Below are 27,180 nucleotides of genomic sequence, written 5' to 3'. Positions count from 1 at the left end.
GCCTCTGCTTTGGTCTTAAAGCCTCTTTCTGGTCTCTTAAGCACTTCCTTTCTTTGGAAAAGAATCAGGGATCCTGGAAGAAATGGCTGATTTCAGAACTGGGTCAGGAAATGGACACGGTGATCTAGGAAAGTTTGTCACAGGAATCTATCAAAGACTATTGAGGCATATCAAACTGACTCAAAGCCAACTTGAAAGGGCTCCCACTGGCCAAAGATGGATTAATTTCAACATCAACAGAACAAGGAATATGGTAAAGTGAAATAGATCTACTTTATAAAAATCCGTGAGTTCCATAATGGTACTTTTTAAAATCACTGGTTTCCTTTGCAAGTTGTGAGGGTAGCAACTCACGACTGAGAAAATACACAGAAAGAGAGAAAAAAATTTTAAGCATTTTCTCTGCCTTTCCTGTGTGGACTGCACTTCAAGGTAACCAAACAGGAATTACAAGTCCTTCTTTATGGAGGATTCACAGCTAATAGGAGCAGGAGGAATAAGAGAATTAAACCTTCCCACTCGGCATCAATTTGCAGGAAAGAACAATTGGAAAATAAAGCTGAAAGTACAATTCCATTTATTATGCCATCCCAGAATATGAAATACATACAAAACCTCTGCACTGAAACCTATAAAGCATTGCAGACAGAAATTAAAGAGCAAAATAAATGGAAAGATATAGCATATTCATGGATTGAAGGATTCAATATTGTCAAAACGGCATTTCTCTCCAAAAATCAATCTGAAGTTTCAATGCAATTCCAATCAAAATCCCAGTAGGACTTTTTGTAGAAATTGACAAACTGGTTCTAAAATTTATTTGAAACACAAATGAACTAAAAGAGCCAAAACAGTTTTAATAAAGAACTACAGAATTGGAGAACTCACACTACTTGATTTTAAGACTGACTATAAAGCCACACTAATCAAAACAGTGTGTTATTAATGAAGGATACACAAATGAATCAAGGGAACAGATTGAGGAGTCCAGAAATAGACTCACACAGAAATGGTCAATTTATTTTTGACAACAATGTAAAGTAATGCAATGCGGGAATATGGTATCTTTTTGATAATATTGCTAGAACAACTGGGTACCATATTGGGTGGGGGGGGGTAAGTTGCAGAATGCAGACCCTTACTTTATACCATACATAAATATTCCATCAAAATAGATCATAGACCAAACTTTTAGCATAAATCATAGGAAAAAAAAAATCTTTGCAACCTTGGACTAGAACAAGATTTCTTAGTAAGGAACAAAAGGAATAATAAGTGAAAATTTAAAATTGCTTTTTAAAAGCCACTGTCATGTAACAGAGGAAAACATCTGCAGCATACATATCAGACGAAGGATTTGTATGCAGAATACATAAAGAACTCCTATAAATCAAAGAGACAAAAAGAGGCAGAGATGTGAAGATACTTCACAAAAGAGTTTATACAGATGGCAAATAATAACATGAAAACAGATCAACATCATCAGTTATCAGGAAATACAAATTAAAACTGAAATGACATTAAATTAAAATTTATAAGAGCAACCTTCCCAAGGGTTGGCAAGGATGTAGAACCACTGTAAGGCTCATAAACTGATTCTGTGAATGTAAAATGGTACAACCACTTTGAAGAAGTGTTACGCCGTTTCTTTAAAATTTTCCATGTATTCATAATACACAACTCAGACACTTCACTCTCCAGTATTTGTTTATCCAAGAGAAATAAAACTATGCCCACAAAAATATCTGTACTATAAGTAGTTTTACTCATTATAATCCAAATCTGTAAACAACCCTAATGTAGACCAAGGAATGAATACACAAAATGAGTAAATCGACAAAATGAGGGCTGCCTGTATAATAGAATGGTTGTGAGAAATAAAAAAACAAACTAGTAATACATGCAGTTGCACAGATAATTATCTAAATCATACTCACTGAAGGAAGTCAGACACAAAAGAATACATATCATATGACTCAATTTATTAAAAATTCTAGAAAATGCAAAAAAAAATCCCTGGCGACAGAAAATAAATTAATAGTTGCCTGAAAGCTGGGACTAGAGGGAGGGAATGACTACAATATGAGATGAGGGAACTTTTCAGGGTGATAGAAATGCTCTGCATCTTAATTGTGATGGTGGTTTCACTGGCACATCCCTCTTTTAAAACACTGAACTACACATTTCACATGAGCACAGTTTAGTACATAGAAACTACACCTAAGTTCAGTTTTTTTTAAAGATTTCTACCAAAGCAAAAACACACAAAAATCTGACAATCTGTGTGAACCCATTCATGTGAAGTGAAAAAAAAAAAAATAGCATGGTAATAGAACAGTTGCTATCTTGGAAGGCAAGTGCACACATAATGACTAGGTAACTTCTGGGGTGCGAGAGATGTTGCTGTCTCTATCTGAGTAGTAGTTACATGGACGGTTCATCTTCCTAGCATTCAATGAGCACTTAAGTTGGGCACTTTTGCTCTATTTCTGTTACTTCAATAAACAAATAAAAAGTAGAGGACTGTTAGAAATTAGCAGACAATAACCAAATGCAATGTATCAATACTGTACAGCATATGATCTGAAAAACTCAACGGTAAAAAATGTATACAGAATGGAAGAAAACTGAACATGAACTACTTATTAGATATTAAAGAATCATCATTCACTTCATTGTGTGTGTACTACAGTTACAGCCCTTATCGGTTAAAGAAACATAGAAGAGTACTTATAGGTGAAATGAGATGATGTATAGGATTCACTTTAAAGCAATGGGCCCTAACCTTTTTGGCACCAGAAACTAGTTTCGTGAAAGACAATCTTTCCACAGACGAAAGGCTTGGGAATGGTTTCAGGATGATTGAAGTGCATTCCATTTATTGTGTACTTTATTTCTATTATTATTACATCAACTCCACTTCAGATCATCAGGCATTAGATCCCGGAGGTTGGAGACCCCTGCTTTAAAGTATTTCAGGACAAAAATATATATAGTCATTTCTATTTTTAAAAAAGTAAAAAAAAAAAAAAAAAAAGAATGTAAAGTGAGGGTAAAGTTCAGGGATGGAGCAGAGAGTCAGAGAATGTGTGCCGATATCTATCATGCATATGACCAAACTCCTATTCTTTGCACTCTGAAGATCAAAATGTTCACATCAAAATGGCTGCGTCAAAATGTCCTGCTTCAGAACACACATCGCAAGAAAGGTCTCAGGGGCCCAGAAACATGACAAGCAGGAACAGAATGAAATTTAAGAGAGTCCAATTAGGTTCTGAATGACAGCCAGGCAGATATATGATGACAAACAGTGCCCTTCCTTCCTCCGGAGACAGGTCTATTTTGAGCCCAAAGTGAGGAAAGGGAGTGCACGTTATCCAGGGGATTTCACCATTGTCCTTCTGGTCCCGTTATCACCAACTGAGAAGCCTACCCAGGTATTAGGAGGGGGAGAATACAACAGGAAGCAGAAAACAGATTCTGATGGTATCAGTCAGAATCTCAGCAGACAGAAGTCACATTTGACTGCAACTTTGAAGACAATTAAACATAGGAACTGCTTTCAGAAGTGCAGGTAGGGTCACAAGTTAAGGATGCTGAGATACCTGGGACTACCTATCTGCAGCATGAGCTCTTTACTTCCCTTAGCCTAAAGGAGCAAAGGGAGGCAACATGTCACCAGAGCCTCGTGAGATAAGTGAGGCTGCAGCTACCACCAAGAGCTGGAGACGTGGAGGGAAAGGCAGGCTACACGGAAAATGCCCTCCCACCTCTTTCTTTCTTTCTGTCACCTCATCTATTTCCAGGATCTCCCAGTGACGGAAACAAACCGGAAACTGCAGTCATGGCAGCCCAGGTGATACAGTCTACTGAGGTCAGTCTCCTGGGTCAAAGAGCGGGGAAGGGCAAGTTGTCTAACAGACCAGGAGGCAGAGGATGGAGAATTCCTCCCATGGAGTAGATAAGGTCTTCAAATCTGCAAAGAGAACTGATGGCCATTTTATAAAACCTCTAATTCAGCTGGACCTAAGGCTTCAGATCCTTAGTTGAAATGGGGATATTTCTAAGCATTTTACAGGTGGCCTGAGAACAAGTAATCAAAGATTGTTTCACAATTATATACACAGAACATTCCATTAAGTAGCTCCGCCTGCTCAGACTTGGACTTGTAAATTAAAAACTCTTCTTCTACACAAAACACTTCCAAGTTACATGGACAGAAAAGTAGAGAAAGCTGGTTGTGTTTTCCAGGGGCTTTAACCATCATTCTATTAAAGAAAAATCAGAGTCAAGTTACCATGGGTGGAAACCCAACTCCAAGGACTGATGGGGAGGAGCATCACCTTGTGAGGCTAAGGATGGAATCCTTCTTCTGGCCAATTGGTCCCTGAAGGACTGACCTTCCCCTGCCCTCTGATGGGCAACTCCTGTCACTGCTGCCCTTACTCCCACGGGCGTATGGGACTGTTTTGCTACTGACACCAATGCTGCTTCCTCCCACCAGGGGCTTTGCATCAGATGTGCCCTCTACACTTAACATGCTTCTCTCCATTCTCCTGCAAACTCCTACTTCCATCTCAACTCTCACTTCCCAAGGAAAGCTTTGCCAGCTTCCCTAATGAGCTCAAAAACCCCAAGGCACACTCCTGTAAGACCCAGAACATTTTCTTCATGGAAGAACTTTCACGGTATGACTCTCTGTCTTACCTGGCTGAATAGTTAGTTTCACATGGTAAGGACTGTGTGTGCCTTCGTGTACCATCATATTTTGGGGACCTCATGTACTATCTGGCTCATAAGTGAAAGTGAAGTTGCTCAGTTGTGTCCAACTCTTAGTGACCCCATGGACTGCAGCCTACCAGGCTCCTCCACCCATGGGATTTTCCAGGCTCATGGGAGGCACCAATTATTGATGAATGAATAAGTCTTCACTACAAGAGAACATTCTTCCATTCAAGGAATAGTCTGAATTTTGTTTTATTCTTTTAATAACGTAATACTATAGGGTGGTTTTTTGTCCCCAGAACTAAATTACTGGGAACTCTCAATTAGCTGATAGTTTCTACCCCATTTTCTTATATCTTGTATAAGAAAAGAATAAGGTTTTAATGAGGTTTTTTTAAAAAATAATGTTTAAATTATGCTTAAGATTCACATATATCCAACTTAATCTCATAGACTGTAATTTATATAACTGCTGTTTTAAGAAATTACTTATAAGTACTCCAGAAAAGAAAAAAAAAAAAAAAACACATAACCTGGGTCCTATTTACTAATGCAGGAAGTTAGCCACACAATTCTTTAAAGGTTTTCAAGAGGAGCTGAAACCCAAAGGACTTTAGAATTCTCAATTAATCTTGAATGAGCAGGTATATTCTGGATAAGTGAGGTTTTATTGGAACTCAAGTCCAGTTTTAAAAAAGGTCTTAAAACTTTTATTCTAATGGTAAGCAATAAATTCTTCTATGATTTCAATGCTTAAATGCTTCTTTTATGACTAATAAAATCGGTCAAATTTCCCTTTTGTTTTATATCCAATTCAGAATCGACTTGTCACATGTGTCAGGAGCCATATATTCGTGTATCCTGTGTGGTACCGTATTTATCTCTGAATCCCCATAAAGTTTAGTTGAGCGGACTGCACTTAGACATACTCAGAAAGGGTGTAGTGAATGAATGAGAAGAGAGTAGAAAAGGAAGCTGACATTTGTTGAACACATTATGTCATGTCGCAGCTGCTATGCAAGGAGTTTTACATAACAACGACAAAGCTTAGTAAGTTTTCTGTCAGGAAAGTGAAAGTCCCTCAGTCGTGTCTGACTCTTTGCAACTCCACGGACTATACAGTCCATGGAATTCTCCAAGCCAGAATACTGGAGTGGGTAGCCTTTCCATTCTCCAGGGGATCTTCCCAACCCAGGGACTGAACCCAGGCCTCCCACAATGCAGGCAGATTCTTTACCAGTTGAGCCACAAGGGAAGCCCAAGAATACTAGGGTGGGTGCTACGCTAATGCAGACTCTATATGTGATCTCATGCGATAAGGTAGTTTGCCCAGACACAAAGAGATTAAGTAATTTGTTGAAGGCTACACAGCCAGAGCTGGGATTTGTTTCCAAGCTTTTAGCAGTGGTCATTTTGCCTCCTCTTCCTGATCTATCCCATTTTAACCTTGACAATACAAGAAGCAGGAAGACAGTGTTCAAAAACTTCATCTTCAGACATGAAACCTTTACTATAAATGAAATATTAAGTACAGCTCAGTATCAGGCAGAATGAAAAAGAGCTGCTCTTAGCTTACCAGAGGGTAAGCTAGATGAACCTAGAATGCCACCCAGCCTCTCCAAATTCTGACACTGCATTTGAATAAATTCTGGCAATCTCTGCAGCAAAATTTGGTAAACATTATAAATTAAGAAACTGGACTTGAAATACCAAGATTTCCCAAGGTTAATCATGAAATAAATCATGGAGCAGTAACTTAAACCTTGATTAACTTGACTCCAATGTTTATTTACACATGTGGACACATGGATGTTGCATAATAGTGATTTTAAAACATTTAAAACTAACTCCAAGTTCTCCTTGTATTTGGACAATTTCACACAAAGATTTGGAAGTTTACACATTGTTTCTAAGTTATCCAATATAAAATACACCAGAAGATATGACTTATTTGTTAAATGAATGATAAAGTGGCAAACACTTGGCAAAACCTCCTGACTATACCAAGTAAATCCTAGACCTAGGATCACAAGTGCAAAAAGGTGTTTTGATGAAACCAAGCTACTTGTATCCTTCTTTCCATGTATATGCTATGCACACATTACCTTGCAGTCAGGCTTCTTTTTAAAAAAAGAAAAAAAATATATATATATATATTCATACATGACCATATTTTCCCACTGCCTTTCCCAAGTAATGCCCAGTTATAGAACAACTTTGGGTTACAAATACAGTGTGAATACAGAAAGTAGAAACTTCAAAACCATGTACTAGCCAAACTGCTCTCCCTGCCCATCTCTCCCCTTCCCAGCCCGGCTCTGCTTCTCGCTGAAAACCTGCAGTGGGGTGATGGCCATGGTGATTTTCTCCTTCTCCTCCACATCCCCCTTCTGTTCCCTCACTTCACTGTCTATTATTCGGATTCTCCCAAGGCTGAAGAAATTAGAGGACAAGAGAGCTCTTCCTTGTGCAGCTTCTGTTACAAGCTGGCTCTGCTCTCTCTGGGTCTCTCCTGCCTGGGTATATATCCAGGAGTCATGTCTATATCTGGCAGATAATGAGAGCTCATGTTGAACTCTCCTGAGGGAATTTCCATGGACTCTGCAAAGGTTTCCCAGAGGTTCTAGGTTGTTGTTTGTGACCCTCTTCCTGTGGAGGAATCTGCCTTGGACCTATCCCATCAGTATACCTGTCAGGATACCTATCAGCATCCTATCCTTCCGTTACCATAATGAACTGGATTCACAATGATTCCTCCTTGGCTCTCTCCTCTGCAGAGTACATATCTGGTCCCTAGGAAACACATATCTCATGCCTTGAACAAAAATTGGGAAAGCAGGCTAGTTTCCACACAATTGGCCAACCTCTTTGCCTTCCTTTCAGATTTCCTAGGGTGAGTCAGACCCCAGTGTGTGGACCAATCTAAATTCCTCAGGCTTGATTCAGACATTGGGCCTCCGGGTCCTCTAAATGCAAGAAGTACAATTCAGAGCTCTCTGATTAGTCCTCTTGGTGACCTCCTCTGACCTTGATGTTACAAGACAGTACTCACTACTATTTCTCCCAAAAGGTGGTGACAACTCATTGCATGACCACAGGTCTCTCCAAAGAAACTTTGTCTCTAATCTCCTCTTGACTCATATATTCAAAAGCCATGGGGCAGGCTCATGACAGTCTACATATGGAACAGTTGGTCTTTCAATAGCTATTTAACAGCTGCCTCAGTGGAAACTGAGACAAGAAGAAACCCATTCTAACAGCCAGTTCCCTACCTGCCCATACATACATGGGTGTATATGATATTTTATATCATATACATAGTAACAATTCCAACCAGTTAAGGGTGATATAAGAGCCCTGCTGCTGCTGCTGCTAAGTCGCTTCAGTGGTGTCCGACTCTGTGCGACCCCATACACGGCAGCCCACCAGGCTCCCTCGTCCCTGGGATTCTCCAGGCAAGAACACTGGAGGGGATTGCCATTTTGTTATCCAGTGCATGAAAGTGAAAAGTGAAAGTGAAGTTGCTCAGTCGTGTCCGACTCTTAGTGACCCCATGGACTGCAGCCTACCAGGCTCCTCTGTCCATGGGATTTTCCAGGCAAGAGTACTGGAGTGGGGTGCCATTGCCTTCTCCTAGCACTCCCTAATTCAATAGTAATCATCAGCTCTCACTGATCACTGCTGGTTTGGGTGATCACCATCATTATAAAAAATTTTATAACCAAAAGCATACCTTGAGAATTTTCCATTTCATACATTCTCAGATTAGAAAAAATAAAATCTATTTGAAATATGCGGACTTAAATTAACTTTGCAAAATATTCCTTATACATTAAATTACTCTCAAATTACTAGCTGTCAGTGACATCGCTGATAGTGAGTGCCCAGGTCTTCCCTGGTGGCTCAGATGGTAAAGCGTCTGCCAGCAATGAGGGAGACCTGGGTTTGATCCCTGGGTTGGAAAGATCCTCTGGAGGAGGAAATGGCAACCCATTCCAGTACTCTTGCCTGGAAAATCCCATGGGCGGAGGACTCCCCGTAGGCTACAATCCATGGGGTCGGAGAGTCCGACACGACTAAGTGACTTCACTTTCTTTACATTTTTCAGCTTTTACAAAAGCCCAGATGGTCAGAAAGAGCTTTACCAAATTTGGATCAAATTTTTAATAGAATGGTTTTTAAATATTTTTTAAACAATCAGCTCAGAGTTATATTCTACAAAGCTACTTAACAGTATTTGCAGCTAACAGAATATGCAATTACCAGAAAAATCTAACAAAGTCCTAGTTCTTATATCGTAAGATGTGAAATAATGTGGGAAAACAATGTAAAAAATTATATATATATATACACACAAACATATATATATATAAATCACAAAGTGAAAATGAGATATTAAATCTAGTTTGTCCATGTCCATCTGAAATTATTCTGTAAATTGCCTAAGTTTAAAAATAATGATTTTCTAATACACAGTTAAGTCAGATGTCTAACCATCATCCTTTATCTTGGGCTGAAAAATAAATTTTAGATCTATTCACAATAAAATATAAGGTACTTCCAGACTCAATCCCTTTTAAGAGTTTTTTCTTCTGTATATACTCAAAGATCTACAACAACTAGATTAATGAGCCAAAAAGTACATTTTAAAAGATTCTCTAAGAGGATCTTATAAAAAGTAGAATTTGATTATGTTTTAGGAGAGGAAATTTCTTTAACCTAGAGGGAGTCAGCAAATGTGAAATCACCAAAAGTATTCAGATTTTTGAAAGGAAAAATGATCTGAGAATCATCTCACCAATGATCTGAGAAGGAGGAGGGGTGAAGTTACCTACTCAGAATAATGACAGCTAAAGGGTAAAGATGGGGGAAAAACACATAAGATAACTGTTTCACTTGCTTCACTTGGCCTTGATTTAAATCAGAACACTTTCTGCCCTGTATTACTCCAAACAATTTACCAAAAAGGAAAACATTCTTTCTAAGTAACCCAAAGCTCAAGTAGCAAAAACTGCAATGTTATCATACAGCAATTATGATGCTCTGGTTTATGTTTTAAATAGCTCAGAATTGCACATGCTCACGAAGTGGTCCTGGGTGCAGCAGGAGCTCTTCATTTTAATGCAACACTGATTTTCCCAGCAGTTTTCCTCTGCCACCTCATATCTGTCTTTCATAACCCTACGTGGTCCTCCATAGAAATATCCCTTTAACCATGAACACTCAGGAAAACAACCTCCCCCTCCCATACCCGTGGAAAGGCATGTGAAAGAGTCCAGCAACTTTACTTTCTGCAGAACAAGGCAAAAAATAATTCTTTCAGGGTCACCATCCAATTGAGCTGAGTGTTTTAATATTGATACTCTGCAGCAGGTAATTTAATTTGTTTTGAGGAAGGATGAGAATTAAAAGCAACACAAAGAGTAATAATGAATCAGGGGCTAGAATTTTCTCCAAAGTTAGAAACTTTAAATATAGACTCCTTAAATTAGGAAGGGCCTTAACACTGAGGAAATCATTTTGCAGAGGGAAGTGAGAGAAACTGGAAGTGATCTGTCTACAGCCTCCCAGAAGAATGATTCTCTCACCCTAGTCAAGGGTTCTTTCCATGACCCATGCTTTTTCCTTTGCCCTTTCCTTCTGCTTCTTAATCTCTCTGACAAATGCTCAAAGCATCATTTAAATTAGTCCCCTATTCAAAACAACAAGGATTTGCCAAAGGAAGGCAAAGTCTGAGATACAGATTCCAATTAACTACCTCTGATTTCTGGATAACTCAAGTCTTCCAGAAATTGACTCCAGCAGCATGAGCTATTTATTCATACTCAACCCTTTTTCTATAAACAACTTGATATGTTTGCAGAAATATATAAAGTGCAACCAGCTAAAAATGAATACAATGGGGAAATTATCACAAAGTGGGGGGAAAGAAAAGGATAAAGCTAGCCTATTAAAAGCACCAACAGCAGGATCTCATGGAAAGGACAAGTATTGATATTCCAAAAGAAATCTCCTGGAGAAACTGTCTTACACCAAGAAAGTAACTTATATAACTAGTGGCTTGTAGCAAATATCATAAGCAATGCAACAACAGTGATGTATCAGAGGGACTTTCCTGGCAGTCCAGTGGTTAGGGCTCCGCCCTTTCAAATGCACAGGGGTGTAGGTTCAATCCCTAGTTGGGGAGCTAAGATTCTACATGCCTCATGGCCAAAAGACCAGAACATAAAACACAAGTAATATTGTAACAAATTCAATAAAGATTAAAAAAAAAATAGTGACCCACTAGAAATAAGTTGTGGGTTGAAATGAAATGTTAATGAGTTTGTGAGTAGGGATGAGGCACAGATTTGTCTTCTAATGTCTTACTATGCAGGTTTTGGGTTTCTGAAGTAGGTCATTCCTGAGCCTTGCAAGGTTAGAAAGAAAAAAAAAAAAACTGAAATGAGAAGAAAGAGGAGAAAATTACAGAGTAGGGGGAGACAGAGGAAACAATGACAGGCTGATGTCAACCTAGGCATCATTTGTTAAAGAACCAAAAATAATTTATAGCATAATTGGAGGCTCAAATTCATACATCACCTGAACTTAGTTGCACTTTCGCTATGTTATAATGCAATATAGTGTAAATCAATTGTCTCAGAATTTAAAATTAGAGCCCAATTACCTGTGTAAGGGAATCATAAATCCAACTTGTATTTTTCTAACAGGGTTAACAACTCATGATGCCCGCTTAAACTCGAGAAAATCAATTTTCTGAGCTTAAGAGCAATTGTGTGTTGGTATTTTTTTCACCCTGGTCTACAGCCTCAGGTTGAAAGGCTGAGGGTAACGAATATAGTGATTGGGGGAGGGTAGGAGTCTCGAGTAAAGACAACAAACACAGAGCATTGAATATGTTCAAAACACCAACCACACGCAGGAAAAACAGGAGTGGGGCCACTTACGTGTAACAGGCAATCAGAACCTGGACACCTGCTATTCGATGAAGGAGTAAAGGCGAAACACTCCTACTGTTTTTCCAGTTCAGCAAAAATTTCCCTAGGGCTAAAGAGGAAGATGAAATACTAAGTAAGGGCAGAGCTTGCACTCCTGCTAAGAGCATAACAGACCCAGGCCTGCCTGACTGAGGTCACACTTGCATGAAACCCAGAGTCCCCTCCCAGGGGGATTTGCTGGCCTTCTCTTCTACTGAAAACATCTGAGGGAACACTGCGTGGAGAGCAGAGGGCAGTGGAATAAAGCTGCGGTGATGGAGGCAGAAGCATCAGTAGGAACAGCCTTCAAGGGGGATGGTTCAGCACCGCGGGTGCCTGTTCATATATCCTACATGCCCACCCATGATAGCACACATACATGTATCTACATTCCGACACCAAAATTCCATCTCCATGAAATTCTGCTGGAGAAACAACTGAACCAGGTTGCACACATACACATACAAGGTTCCTCATTGCAGTGTTGCTTCTAAGAAGTTGGAAGCAGACTAAAAATGCATCAAGGGGAATGATTTAAGTAAATTTAAGCACTTTAATGATGTACGTAAATTTAAGCATTTCACCCTACAGGGCAATACTATGCTGGAAATGCAGATGATGATGTAAAATTCTATGGACATGGCACACTGTAAGATAATGTTACAAAAGAGTGTTACTGGATATATTGATTTTGAATGTTGTGTTATGTGTGCACAAGTGAAGCAGACAGTATGAGAGAAAATACCTTCACATATTAGTTAAGGTAATTACTTTGGGGTGGAATGCTAAATCATATTTATTTTTCAAAAAACTTCTCCTGTGGTGTTGGATTTTTGAGTTTTAATTTTACAAAAATGGCAGGTATTCCTTTCATAATCTGAAAAAAAAACTACTATAACGGTTTCTATTTTGGATTTTTTTTATTAATAACGAGGACTAGAGGAAGAGTAGCAATATACAGAAACGGCAAAAGCCCACATGGCCCACGAGGCTTTCCCTGAACAAAGCACTAGCACTGGTCCCAGAAAGGTTTCTGTTTTTACACAAAATTCCACTGACTATACATATTATTGAGAAGGGGAAACAAATGCACCAAAACAAATCATCTGTCCACCTTACCTTTGTATTCTGTAGGTAAAAATACCCCAGTCCGTACTAAGCTTCTGAGAGCAAAGGATGTCCCTCCAAGACCCAAAATACAGCTAGAAATCTCGGCAATTGTGCCTTTCACATCGGGCTTATTAGTGTCTCTGTTTTTACAAATGGACGTGTAAATCTATTACTTCACAAAGCCAAAGTGCTCTTTTTAAAGCACAGAAAATAGCAAAGTAACATACCAGTAGAACACGTGCTTCTCACTGAGTCATTTCTGTATTTTAGTTTCATCTGCTCTATGCCAGGGTAAGATATTTGCAAACTCATAGCAAAAGAATTATAAGGACCTTTGAGACCATCCAATGCAATGCTCTCATTTCTCACAAGAGAAAACTCAGAACAGTCACCAAGTGACTAAAACTGAGGGTCGGCCTCACAGTCTACTGTTTATCACTTTATCTCCAATTCCAGTCAAAGATACAACTGTGTTTCCCCTTTCTAGAGAATCTGAATATTTCTGTAGCTAATGTTGACATAAATCAGACTTTGTGAGATAGAGAAACAGAAAAGCAGCAAACCTAACATAATACACCAGCTAGCTTTTCCAGATGCATCTGAGAGATAGTTTCAATAATGGAAAACACTTCATACACTGCGTTGTACAATCCACTCCTGATTCTGTGATAGAAAAAGGTAAAGAGTTCACATGGAAAAGCCGTAATGGGTCATTCGGTGACATTTTTAAAAGGTTTACTTTCAGACATGCATGATTTAAAGTGTTTTTCCTTTTTCTCCTCTCAAACCCAAGCATATTCAGCATAAAAGACCTGGAAAATATGACAAAACATTAATGAGTAGAAAAAGACAATATATCACACTATTCTACCAACAAAAGACAACCACCGTTAAAATTTCAGCATAGTTCCTTCTTGTTTTATTTTTTTCTTTTCAAATGGTTGATACCTTAATATGCATGTCATTTCTAGATTTCCTTTTCACCTAAATTACATCTAAGCATTTAAATAGTTGAGTAACAGCTATTTGTAAACATCCTTTTAATGTATGGACTGTATTCCATGGTATAGATGTGCCAAATTTTACGTTTTTTTTTCTGTATGTTACATCATTTAAGGTTTTGCTATTATACATAATGTTATAATGAGCATTTTGAAAAATAAACCTCCATCTTAATCCTTGATTATTTTCCTAATTTTAATTCCTACAGTGGGGAATCAGTAGGTTAAGTATTATAAACATTTTAAAGTACCTGAAAGTTGGTACCAAATTTTTTTGTTTGTACCAAAGGTATATAAAAGTATTCATCTTGTCGTGCTTTCCCAATAATTATCATATTTAAAAATCTTTGTTAATCTTACCCTATTTTAATTTGAATCTGTCATTGAACAGCATCATATATTTTTTACAAATTGTGTTTCTCATTTGGAACATCTACTCTTGAGGTCTTTGCCCATTTTTCTACTGAGTAAGAAGGGAAACATTTTTATTGAAGACATCCAATTATGTTTTCTTTAGTAAATAAAATAAAATGCAACTTTTAAGCACGTTAATAGCCTTTCTGAATTCACTAAAGCCTAACAAAACAAAACTCCTTGCAACATCAGTTAAGAGACATAGAGAAAATAGCAGAACACTTCTTTTTTCCGCATAAGTATATGTTCTATGGGCTCCATTTAGTAAGTGATATTTTTGTGCAACTTTCTGTGACTGCTGATCAAGCGTCAGATTAACAAACTATTGAAAATAAAATGAAAAGCTGGAGGATGTGGCTCATGAAAAATCACTTTTTTTAAAAGAATGTGCTCTGGTTCACACTGGTGGACTAAGAAAACCCATTTTACCTCCTTTCTCACCCAAAGTCATTTCTAAATGATACAAAAAGAGCACAGAAGTGTTAACCCATCACCACAGAGAGAATGGAAGAAACCGTTAGAAGGTGAGTGATTTCAATAAAAGTCTGTTGACTTAGAAGCCACAGCAAAGGAAACCACAACCTAAAAAAACGGGGTTTCAGCAAAGCAGAAAGCATACCGCCTAACACTACCCCAGAAAAACTCAATTCTCAGAAATAGTGAGTAAACCAGAGAGTGGAAAATCTTCTAAAAGAGGGTTCCAAATGACAAGTCAGTATACATAACATAGAATTCCCGCCCTCCTGGCTCTCTAGGTGGGTTGACCTAAAGCCACCACTAGGTTTAAGGCAGTAAAAATTTGTCTGGAGAGAAGTTAGACCATTATCATGGGTGTTAAAACCTCACTCTGGCAAGTCAAGATCCTCCCCACCCCATTCCCATGCGCACACTCTAAACTTTGACCCTTTAAGCATGCCATTTACAAGACCCATCCACCTTCTGAGGGTTTGCAAACAGCCCTTATATTACCTTATTCTTTTATATATAACTACAGATCACCAGAAATCTAACATGCCAAGAAAGGCCAGCATAGAAAATAAAAGGAGCAAGCAAAATAGCGGAAAACATGACACCATGGAAATACGACAATTTAGGGAAAAAAGATACAAACTTACAAAAGAAAATCAGGGACTTGCCTGGTGGTCCAGTGGTTAAGAACCCAACTAGGATTCATTCCCGGTCAGTGAACCAAGATCCTACGTGAGGTGGAGCAACTAAACCCCAGGGCTACAGCTACTGAGACTGCGTGCTCCAGAGCTTGTGTGCCAAAAACTAAAGTCCTTGCCGGCCACAAGGAAAGATCCCATGTGACACAAAGGAAAACCCACTGTGACAACTAAGATCCAGCATAGCCTAGATAAATAATTTTTTTTAATAATAAAATAAGTATTTTAAAATAAATATTTTTAAAAGTAATGAAATCAGTTAATATATTTTTAAAAAAAATAATAGAATAAATAAATAAAACCTTTTTAATATCCTCAAGAATCACTTGAGGAGATTTGGTAACTAAAATAAAACCAAAGTTCTATTTAAAAGGAATAATCAGATAATAAGAAGGATCCCTCAGGAATTATGTGCTTGTGCTTAGTTGCTCAGTTGTGTAACTCTTTGCGAACCTTTGGAATGTAGCCCACAAGGCTCTTCCATCCATGGGATTTTTCAGGCAAGAATACAGGAATAGGTCGCCATTTTCCTCCTCCTGGGGATCTTTCCAACTCAGGGATCAAAACCATGTCTCCTACATCTCTTGAATTGCAGGCAGATTCTTTACCCAATGACCCATGATTACCTAAGCAAAAAATTCAATAGACAGCTCTAATGAACTGTCTATTCTCAAACTTAGAGAAATCTCCTAGAATATGTATTAAATGTACAATATGTGAGAAAAAAAAATAAGATATATAGATGACTGATCCATGAGATCTAGATGTGGACTAATAGAAGTTTCAGAATGAGAAAAACAAAACGGGAAGGCAAGAAATTACAGAAAATTTCCCTGAGCTAACGGGAGGCATGGATCTTCAAAATACAGGAATCAAGTCAATGTCAAGGAGAATGAATGGCAAAGTGTTAGAAAACTGAGGTTAAAGAGAAAGTCCTAATAGCCTCCTAAAAATACCCCCACTCCTCCCAGAAAAGGTAGCCTATAGAAAAGGAAGGATCAGAATAAGAGCAGAATCAGCGGGAGCAGTGTTGGATGCTAACAGACAGTACTGAAGATCTAGAAAAGAGCCCATCTAAATGAGAGAAATGGAGATCTAATGAGAAAGAGGGAGAAACACAGAATAGAAAGTCCGAATATGAGGTGGCTTCCCTGTTGGCGCTAGTGGTAAAGAAACTGCCTGCCAATGCAGGAGACATGCCTTCAGTCCCTGGGTCAGGAAGATCTCCTGGAGAAGGAAATGGCAACCCACTCCAGCATTCTTCTCTGGAGAATTCCATGGACAGAGGAGTCTGGCTACGGTCCATAGTGTTGCATAGAGTCGGACACGACTGAAGTGACTCAGCACGGCACAAGTTTTGGAAAACCTGAAGATATGATAGAGGCATGCACTCAGGAAAGGCAAGAGAACATCAGAAATTCCAGTAATATCAAGCACAGCTAAGCTGATAAGAAAGACTTAAAAGATACATTACACACACTAGAAGACGGCATGATTTTGACAAAACAACAAAGAAAAAGAATCCATTTGAACCTGACTCAAGACACAGGCTCCTTGCTGTATCACAGGAGTTGTGACACTGAAATCATAGAAACCACTTGAGTCGGTAGAAAATAATTTAGCCAAGTCCTAATGATGCAAATCCTTTTCATTACACTCAATTTTGGAAAAAACCACAAAGAAAGACCACTCTGGTGACAAAGCAAAAGCAAATTAAATCTGATAATGCAAAAGTAATGGTATAGTTGAATGAGAACTGAAAGTGAAGGAGGGAAAAGAATAGTGAAGAAAGGGGTATGAGCACTCATACCTCATGTACGGTGAGAAGGTAAAGATGCTGACTAGACTGACAGACCATTTAAATGTGACCTTGAAGTGTCAAGACCAAAGATATGGAAGCAGTCTAAGTGTGCATCAACAGATGAATGGATAAAGAAGATGTGAGACACACACACACACACACAATGGGATACTACTCGGCCATAAAAATGAAAGTTTTGCCTTTTACAGCATGAAGGGACTTGAAGGGTATTGTGGTAGGTGCAACAAGTCAGACAGAGAAAGAGAAATACTGTATGATATCACTTACATGTGGAATATAAAAAATAAAACAAACTAGTAAATATAACAAAAATGAGGAGACAGATACAGAGAACAAACAGTGGTTACAGGAAATAAGAGGTACAAACTATTCGGTATAAAATAAGCTATTAATGCAAGGATATATTGTAATAATAAGGCAATATATCCAACATTTAATAACCTTAAGAGAAGGGGACTTCCCAAGTGGCTTAGTGGTAAAGAATCTGCCTGCCAATGCAGGAGACAGAGGAGACGCAGGTTCCATTCCTGGGTCAGTTAGATCTTCTAGAGTATGTATGCCCACCCACACCAGTATTCTTGCCTGGAAAATTCCATGGACAGAGGAGCCCGGCAGGCTGCAGTCCATGACGTCGCAAAGAGTGGGACAAGACTGAGCACTCACACTCTCCTGCATAAATGGAGTATAACCTTTAAAAGTTGTGAATCACTACACTGCACACCTGTAACACATAATATGGTATATCAACTATACTTCAATTGAAAAATACATAAATTTTAAAAATTAAAAGTTTTTAAAAGTTGGAAGAGCAATGGAAGTTGCAAATAATGTCCTATTAGTGGGAAAATGTGAAAAGTTAATAAATAAGATAAATTTTCTTTCTTAAAAGAAAATCAGTATATAGCATGTGAAACTGATAAAAGATTAATTAGAAATATGGAGATAAAAGCAGAGAGGGATTACAGAGGGTGCTGAGTGGTCAAGAATCTGCCTGCAATGCAGGAGACCCTGGGTGTGATCCCTGGGTCAGGAAGATCCCTTGGAGAAGGGAATGGCTACCCACTCCAGTAATTTTGCCTGGAGAATCCCATGGACAGAGGAGCCTGGTGGGGTAGAGTCCACAGGGTTGCAAAGAGTCAGACACAACTGAGTGACTAACACTTTCACTTGCATTTAGGTAGTGCAATAAGAAAAGAAAGGGTAGCATTAGGAACTGTCCATTATAAGAGTTTCTGAATTATTTGATTTATAAACTATGTGCTGGTTGTTGCTTTCATAAAAGTAAAGCAAAGAAGAAAGTCATAAAAGGAGCAAGTGCACCATGTCAAGCTCTTTCTTTTACTAAAAACAAAAATAAATAATTGAACCTGGATGAAATTGTTGCTTCTGAGTGTCTGGACAACTCGGGAGAAATAGTGAGTTTTGTATAACTGGATTTATTTACAAGAAGGGAGCAAAGGCAGTGCGTGGAGATGAGACACAACATTTTTTTTTTTTTCCAACAGAACAATTGAGCATTCATTCGGACTTAACGACAGGATGACATTCTGAGGTTTGGAGGGTAAGCACATCCTCTTCATTATCAAATCGAAGATTTTCCAGGATCAAAAGGGACCCTTCTCTCCATACTGGATTGTCCCTGTACACAACCCCTCTCCCCCCACCCTACAGGCCCTGCAACGATCTTAAATGAAGATGAAAACTGAACAAAAAGTTTCCTATGCAATTGCATCTTCTCTAATTTTCTCAACATTGCTGCCTCCTGGCTGTTTCATATTAATATCCCCAAAATGTAGAGCAAGTACATATTTTAATACCTAGCTAGGTACATTTCCCAGAATGTTTTTTTAAATAGGCTGGTTGTGGGAAGGCTGGCAAGATACTAGTGATTTGATGTTGGGGCTACCATGCCCATCTGTCTTGAAGGCCTGGCATCCACATTATTCAGAAAAGCCTGGGTAACATTACGGCACCCTGTGTTCACAGAGACGGTTGGTTCTGGGTTCAATTACAATCGCTAGCAGTTTAAATGATAGCTGCTGTGCTATAACCTAAAATAAATTGCTTTTCTCAAGAAGCCATGTAAGCATTTGCACTGCAACTTAGCAGAGCTGCTGGTTTTATCTCATCTGAAATTCAAACAGCGTACAAAAGCTGGGCCTCTGAACTCCTGTTTTTACCTTGAGTGGCATTCTTCTACATTCCAAGGTATTCTTCTCTCCCAAACTTCTACCCTAGAGCTAGATTTGTGGGAAAGCAATGTTTCCATTTTTTATGCAAGTCATCATTTGGTTTTTGTTTTTCTATTTAAATCTCACACTTTGCCTGGGCTCTTTTGAAAGAACTGTACTACTGGGGGCAAGATTCGTTCTTCCCATTTTGATGGCTGGAAAGCTTATCTGCCACTATGGGCAAAGACAAGTGTGGAAACATCAGCACTCAAATGACTGCAGGTAACTCTGTGTGCATGCATGCTAACTCACCTCAAGTCATGTCTGACTCTTTATGATACTATGGACTTGTAGCCCTCCAGGCTCCTCTGTCTATGGGAATTCTCCAGGCAAGAATACTGGAGTGGGTTGCCATGCCCTCCTCCAGGGGATCTCCCCGATCCAGGGATCGAAACTGTATCTCTTGTGTCTCCTGTATTGGCAGGTGGATTCTTTACCGCTAGCACCATCTGGGAAGCCCAGGCACTCTGTCCAAATATATCCCCTTTCCTTCTCTTCACGGGAAAAGGAAAGAAACAGCCAGTGTTCAGAATCTTAAGAAGAAATTCTGCCTTTTCCCACCCTCACTTACCCATGAGTTTTGCCCAAAATTCCATGGACTCAAGCTCACCAATATTCTCCTGAGCACATTCAGACCAGTGCCTCTGAAGGGATACATAGCTGTCTCAGCATTCCTCTGACAGAGATGACTTCTGGTCCCTCAGACGCCTTTCCACAAAGGCAATTAGAAAAGTTCCCAGCGTTCACCACATTCTTTCAGATTTAACAAGGCAACATAATTAACGCTGCTGTTTTTCTGCCAGTCAACAAGAGAAAATTGCCCTTCAAAGAGATGTTTTTCATGTTTACGAAAATAATCCATTAATATGTTTCCCTTTCAGATGTTTTTCTTCTACTGAGACTGAAAGAGCTTAGTTTGGGGTGTGCTATATGGTGTGTGCTCAGCAGCTTTTCTGTGAAAGGGGAAACTTCTTTATGTCCATCAAAAAGAACAAGCAAGATGAACACTTTAGACCAGATTGAAACAGCGCCACTGTGAAGGCAAGGAAGATCTATTTCTATCACATGCGTGGAGCCATGCCAAGGGGGAAAATGGAATGAAGCTCATGTGAATCCTGCAGTTCTGTTGTACGGATTCTTTGAACTTTGATAACCAGAGATTTAAGTATATTGGTTCTCCACCAGGATCCTTATGGGGGAACTAGGGAATGGTGTCTGTGGTGGGTGGCGGTGGTTGGGGGGTGATGCTTCAATGTCCCTGTAATTGAAGGCAATACTGATATCTGGAGGACATTCTAAATGTTGCTAAAAGTTCCGCAGTGTGTTATTTCCACACAGCATAGAACAGAACTGCCTAGAATGCCAACAGATCCCCTTTGGAAACACTGACCGCAGTCGAGAAGGAAACATGAGCTGACTGCCTGGGTCCTGTGTTTTCTCATTTCTGCAAACCCTGGGCTCCTGGCAGATAATCAGTAATTGATGGAATCAACTAGTGCCTTAAAGAATGTAAGACACTTATTAAGTCAACAAATACGTATTAAATTTCTGAAGCTTACAGCACAATTTATACAATACATAGGCCATAATTGGCCTTCTAACGAAGCCCAAAGTGTCATTTTCTCCATAAAGGCCTTCCTCATGACCTCAACTAAAACTAATCTCTAGGTAAAGAGAGAAAATAACTTATTAGGGTTGTAGATGCTGGAACCAAAAATTCTTGGGTTCTAATCCAGATTCTGCCACTGACTAGGCTTGTGACTTTGGACTAGTTGCTTAATCTGTGTCTTGGTTTCCTGGAAAGTAGGAATAATATTGCTTCTTGGGGACAAAATGAAGTTAATAATGACATAAAGTCATTAGAACAGTACCTGACATATAGTAAGTGCTCAAAATTATATGTATTCTTACATATAATTTTTTAAGAGTTTTATAGACATAACTTTAATGGAAAATGATTGAGAAAATTGCAGATACATATGCAATTGTAAAAAGATAAATCATATCCTGTGTATATTTTATCCAGTTTCCTCCAGTGGTAATACTTTTCAAAACCACAGTATAATAGCACTACCAGGATACTGACATTAATACAATACACCAATCTTATTTAGAATTCTCCAAATCCCAGTTTTACTTATACTCATCTCATTGTGTGTGTCTGTATATGTATCAAGTTCAAAACAATTTTATGACCTGTGTAGGTTTTTAGAATCCACCACAGTCAAGATACTGAGCAGATCTAACACCACACAAGGATCCTTCATCCTGTGCTTTTATGACCTCACCCACCTTTCACTTCCCCTCCCTCAGCTCCATCCCTCAGTTCAGGTCAGTTGAGTTGCTCAGTCCTGTCCAACTCTTTGCAACCCCATGAATCGCAGAACGCCAGGCCTCCCTGTCCATCACCAACTCCCAGAGTTCACTCAGACTCACATCCATCGAGTCAGTGATGCCATCCAGCCATCTCATCCTCTGTTGTCCCCTTCTCCTCCTGCCCCCAATCCCTCCCAGCATCAGAGTCCTTTCCAATGAGTCAACTCTTTGCATGAGGTGGCCAAAGTACTGGAGTTTCAGCTTTAGGATCAGTCCTTCCAAAAAACACCCAGGGTTGATCTCCTTTAGAATGGACTGGTTGGATCTCCTTGCAGTCCAAGGGACTCTCAAGAGTCTTCTCCAAGCCCTGGCAATCCCTAGCATGTCCTCCATTTCTAAAACTTTGCAATTTAAACATGTCACTTAAATGGAATCATAAGGTATATAATTTCATCACTTGTATGTGGAATCTAAAATATGATTCAAATGGACTTATTTACAAAACAGGAACAGACTCACAGACATAGAAAATGAAATTACGGTTACTAAAGGGGAAAGGAAGGAGGGATAAATTAGGAATTTGGAATTAGCAGATACAAAGTACTATCTACAAAAACAGATAAACAAAAAGGCCCTACTGTATGAAATAGGTAACTATATTTAATATCTTGTAATAACCTATAAATGAAAAAGAATGTACATATATATGTACATGTATATGTATATACATGTATATACATATGTATGAGGGACAGTGGAGCCTGGTGGTGTACATATGTACATAAGAAAGCCTTCTTCAGCGATCAATGCAAAGAAATAGAGGAAAAGAACACAATGGGAAAGACTAGAGATCTCTCCAAGAAAATTAGAGATACTAAGGGAACATTTCATGCAAAGATGGGCTCGATAAAGGACAGAAATAGTATGGACCTAACAGAAGCAGAAGATATGAAGATGAGGTGGCAAGAATACACGGAAGAACTGTACAAAAAAGATCTTCACGACCCAGATAATCATGATGGTGTGATCACTCACCTAGAGCCAGACATCTGGAATGTGAAGTCAAGTGGGCCTTAGAAAGCATCACTATGAACAAAGCTAGTAGAGGTGATGGAATTCCAGTTGAGCTGTTTCCAATCCTGAAAGATGATGCTGTGAAAGTGCTGCACTTGAATATGCCAGCAAATTTGGAAAACTCAGCAGTGGCCACAGGACTGGAAAAGGTCAGTTTTCATTCCAATCCCAAAGAAAGGCAATGCCAAAGAATGCGCCAACTACCGCACAACTGCACTCATCTCACACGCTAGTAAAGTAATGCTCAAAATTCTCCAAGCCAGGCTTCAGCAATACATGAACCATGAACTTCCTGATGTTCAAGCTGGTTTTAGAAAAGGCAGAGGAACCAGGATCAAATTGCCAACATCCGCTGGATCATGGAAAAAGCAAGAGAGTTCCAGAAAAACATCTATTTCTGCTTTATTGACTATGCCAAAGCCTTTGACTGTGTGGATCACAATAAACTGTGGAAAATTCTGAAAGAGATGGGAATACCAGACCACCTGACCTGCCTCTTGAGAAATCTGTATGCAGGTCAGGGAGCAACAGTTAGAAGTGGACATGGAACAACAGACGGGTTCCAAATAGGAAAAGGAGTACATCAAGGCTGTATATTGTCACCCTGCTTATTTAACTTCTATGCAGAGTACATCATGAGAAATGCTGCACTGGAAGAAACACAAGCTGGAATCAAGAGTGCCGAGAGAAATATCAATAACCTCAGATATGCAGATGACACCACCCTTATGGCAGAAAGTGAAGAGGAACTAAAAAGCCTCTTGATGAAAGTGAAAGAGGAGAGTGAAAAAGTTGGCTTAAAGCTCACCATTCAGAAAACAAAGATCATGGCATCCGGTCCCATCATTTCATGGGAAATAGATGGGGAAACAGTGGAAACAGTGTCAGACTTTGTTTTTTTGGGCTCCAAAATCACTGCAGATGGTGACTGCAGCCATGAAATTAAAAGAGGCTTACTCCTTGGAAGAAAAGTTATGACCAACTTAGATAGCATATTCAAAAGCAGAGACATTGCCAACACATATCCATCTAGTCAAGGCTATGGTTTTTCCTGTGGTCATGTATGGATGTGAGTGTTGGACTGTGAAGAAGGTTGAGTGCCGAAGAATTGATGCTTTTGAACTGTGTTGGAGAAGACTCTTGAGAGTCCCTTGGACTGCAAGGAAATCCAAGCAGTCCATTCTGAAGGAGATCAACCCTGGGATTTCTTTGGAAGGAATGATGCTAAAGCTGAAACTCCAGTACTTTGGCCACCTCATGCGAAGTGTTGACTCATTGGAAAAGACTCTGATGCTGGGAGGGATTGGGGGCAGGAGCAGAAGGGGAGGACCGAAGATGAGATGGCTGGATGGCATCACAGACTCAATGGACGTGAGTCTGAGTGAACTCCAGGAGTTGGTGATGGACAGGGAGGCCTGGCGTGCTGCGATTCATGGGGTCGCAAAGAGTCGGACACGACTGAGCGACTGAACTGAGCTGAACTGAATGTACATGTGTATGTACATGTATATACATATTATGAATGTACATGTGTATATACCTATGAATATCTTATAATAACCTATAATGGAAAATGTATATATGTATATGTATATACATGTATACACATATGTATGAATCTATATACATATCTGAAACACCTGTTATCTATCAGAAACACAACAACTGTAAATCAACTACACTTCAATTTTTAAAAATTGAAAAGCAAAGAAACCCTAAAAATAAAATACATAATTTATTGAGAATGGTTTTTTCACTCAACACAACTCTCTGGAGAATCACCCAAGTTGTTGACTGTATCAGTACTTCATTCATTTTGATTGCTGAGTAGAATTCCATGGGTATCACAGTTTATTTAACCACTCATCTGTTAGAAACAGCTGGGTTACTTCCAGATTTTGGCTATTATGAATGAAGTTGTTATGAACATTTATGTAACAAGTTTTTATGTGAACATGAATTTTCATTTCTCTGAAACCAATGCTCAAGAGTGCAATTGCTGGGTCATATGGTAGTTGTATGTTTAGTTTTATAGGAAACTGCCAGATTGTTTCCCAGAGTGGCTGTGTCAGTTTACATCCCTGCTAACAATGTATGAGTGAATAGTTTCTCTGCATCCTCACCAATATTTGGTGTTGTCATTATTTTTTATTTTAGCTATTCTGACAGATGTGAAGCGATAGCTCATTATGGTTTTAATTTGTATTTCTCTGATGGCTAGTGATGTGGAATATCTTGTAGTGGGCTAATTTTCCATCTGTACATCTTCCTCAGTGAAATGACTGTTCATATCTTATGCCCATTTTCTAATTAATTGCTTGCTTTTTATTTTTGAGTTTTAGGAGTTCTTTACATATTCTAGATACTAGTCCTTTGTGGAATATGTGGTTTGCAAATATTTCTTCCAGCTTAGAGACTGTCTTTTTATTCTCTTCACATGGCTTTCACAGAGAAAAAGTTTTAGTTTTTTTGAGGTCCAATCTATCTATTGTTCCTTTTATAGATTTATGCTTTTGGTGTGAAGTCTATGAATTCTATGCCTAGATTGAGATCCCAAGACCTAGACTTACATCTCTTATGTATATATGTCTACTTTTTTTTGTAATTTTACCCTGTACATTTCAGTCTGTAATCCATCTGAGTTAGTTTCTGTATAAGGTATAAATTTAGATCAATGTTTTTGTTTTTTGCCAATGGATGTCTAATGATCCAACATCATTTCTTTTTTAAAACCCTGGGTTTCCTCCATTGAGCTGCCTTTGCACCTTTGTCAAAAATCATTTGAGCATGTGTGACGATCTATTTCTGGATCCTCCATTGTGTTCCATTCTGTCCTCTACCAATATCTTATTGGCTTCATTACTATGGCTATATCAGTCAGTTCAGTTCAGTTGCTCAGTCGTGTCCGACTCTTTGTGACCCCATGAATCACAGCACGCCAGGCCTCCCTGTCCATCACCAACTCCCAGAGTTCACTCAGACTCAGGCCCATCGAGTCCGTGATGCCATCCAGCCATCTCATCCTCGGTCGTCCCCTTCTCCTCCTGCCCCAATCCCTCCCAGCATCAGAGTCTTTTCCAATGAGTCAACTCTTCACATCAGGTGGCCAAAGCACTGGAGTTTCAGCTTTAGCATCATTCCTTCCAAAACACACCCAGGGTTGATCTCCTTCAGAATGGACTGGTTGGATCTCCTTGCTGTCCAAGGGACTCTCAAGAGTCTTCTCCAACACCACAGTTCAAAAGCATCGATTCTTCAGCGCTCAGCTTTCTTTACAGTCCACCTCTCACATCCATACATGACCACTGGAAAAACCATAGCCTTGACTAGATGGATATGTGTTGGCAAAGTAATGTCTCTGCTTTTTAATATGCTATCTAGGTTGGTCATAACTTTCCTTCCACGGAGTAAGTGTCTTTTAATTTCAAGGCTGCCATCACCATCTGCAGTGATTTTGGAGCCCCCCAAAATAAAGTCCGACACTGTTTCCACTGTTTACAGGTAGCTTTAATATTGGATAGAGTGACTCCTCCTACTTTATTATTCTATGCCATGATATAGCTCAGTTTGTAAAGAATCTGCCTGCAATGCATGAGACCCTCATTGGATTCCTGGGTTGGGAAGATCCCCTGGAGAAGGGATACGCTACCCACTCGAGTATTCTTGGGCTTTCCTCATGGTTCAGTTGGTAAAGAATCTGCCTGCAATGCGGGAGACCTGGGTTTGATCCCTGGGTTGAGAAGATCCTGTAGAAAAGGGAAAGGCTACCCACTCCAGTACTCTGGCCTGGAAAATTCCATGGACTGTATAATCTATGGGGTCACAAAGAGTCAGACTTGACTAAATGACTTTCACTTTCACCTGATTGTTTTAGCTATTATAGAGCCTGTATCTTCACATATAAATTTTAGAATAAGCTGGTAGGAATTTTTTTTGGAATTGCATTAAACCTTGGATTAATCTGGGGAGAACTTATATCTGTACTATGTTGAGAGTTCCAACGTATATTGGAAGTTCTTCTTGGATCTCTTTTACCAGCATTTTGTAATTTTCAGCAAAAAAAAATCCTGAGTGAATTTTGTTAAGTGTGTATATAATATTTCATTTTCTTTGGAACTATTGTAAATGGTATTGTGTTTAAATTTTTGGTTTCTGCATGTTTACTGCTAGCATATGGAAATAAAATTAATTGTGGATTAATTGCTGCACCCACTTTTTAGTTCTGTGAGTTTTTGTTTTCGTTGCAGATTCCTAGAGATTTTCTAGGTAGGAAATTCCTTCATGTGAAAATAGAGCTAGTCTTATGCATTCCTTTCCAATCTGAATGCGTCCTCCTCTCCATGC

At 39.1% G+C, this 27,180-nt stretch overlaps 1 protein-coding gene across 5 annotated transcripts in view; it reads right to left on the bottom strand.

Moving 5' to 3' along the window:
• Positions 1–27,180, bottom strand: part of FHIT (fragile histidine triad diadenosine triphosphatase) — a 1,113,572-nt gene that overhangs the window by 938,722 nt on the left and 147,670 nt on the right. The gene's annotated exons all lie outside the window — the stretch shown is intronic.

The sequence above is a fragment of the Capricornis sumatraensis genome, chromosome 10, assembly GCF_032405125.1.
Source record: "Capricornis sumatraensis isolate serow.1 chromosome 10, serow.2, whole genome shotgun sequence".
NCBI classification, from domain to species: domain Eukaryota; kingdom Metazoa; phylum Chordata; class Mammalia; order Artiodactyla; family Bovidae; genus Capricornis; species Capricornis sumatraensis.
Note: the sequence above shows the minus strand (reverse complement) of the source record. Positions and strands in the feature narration are given on the sequence as shown.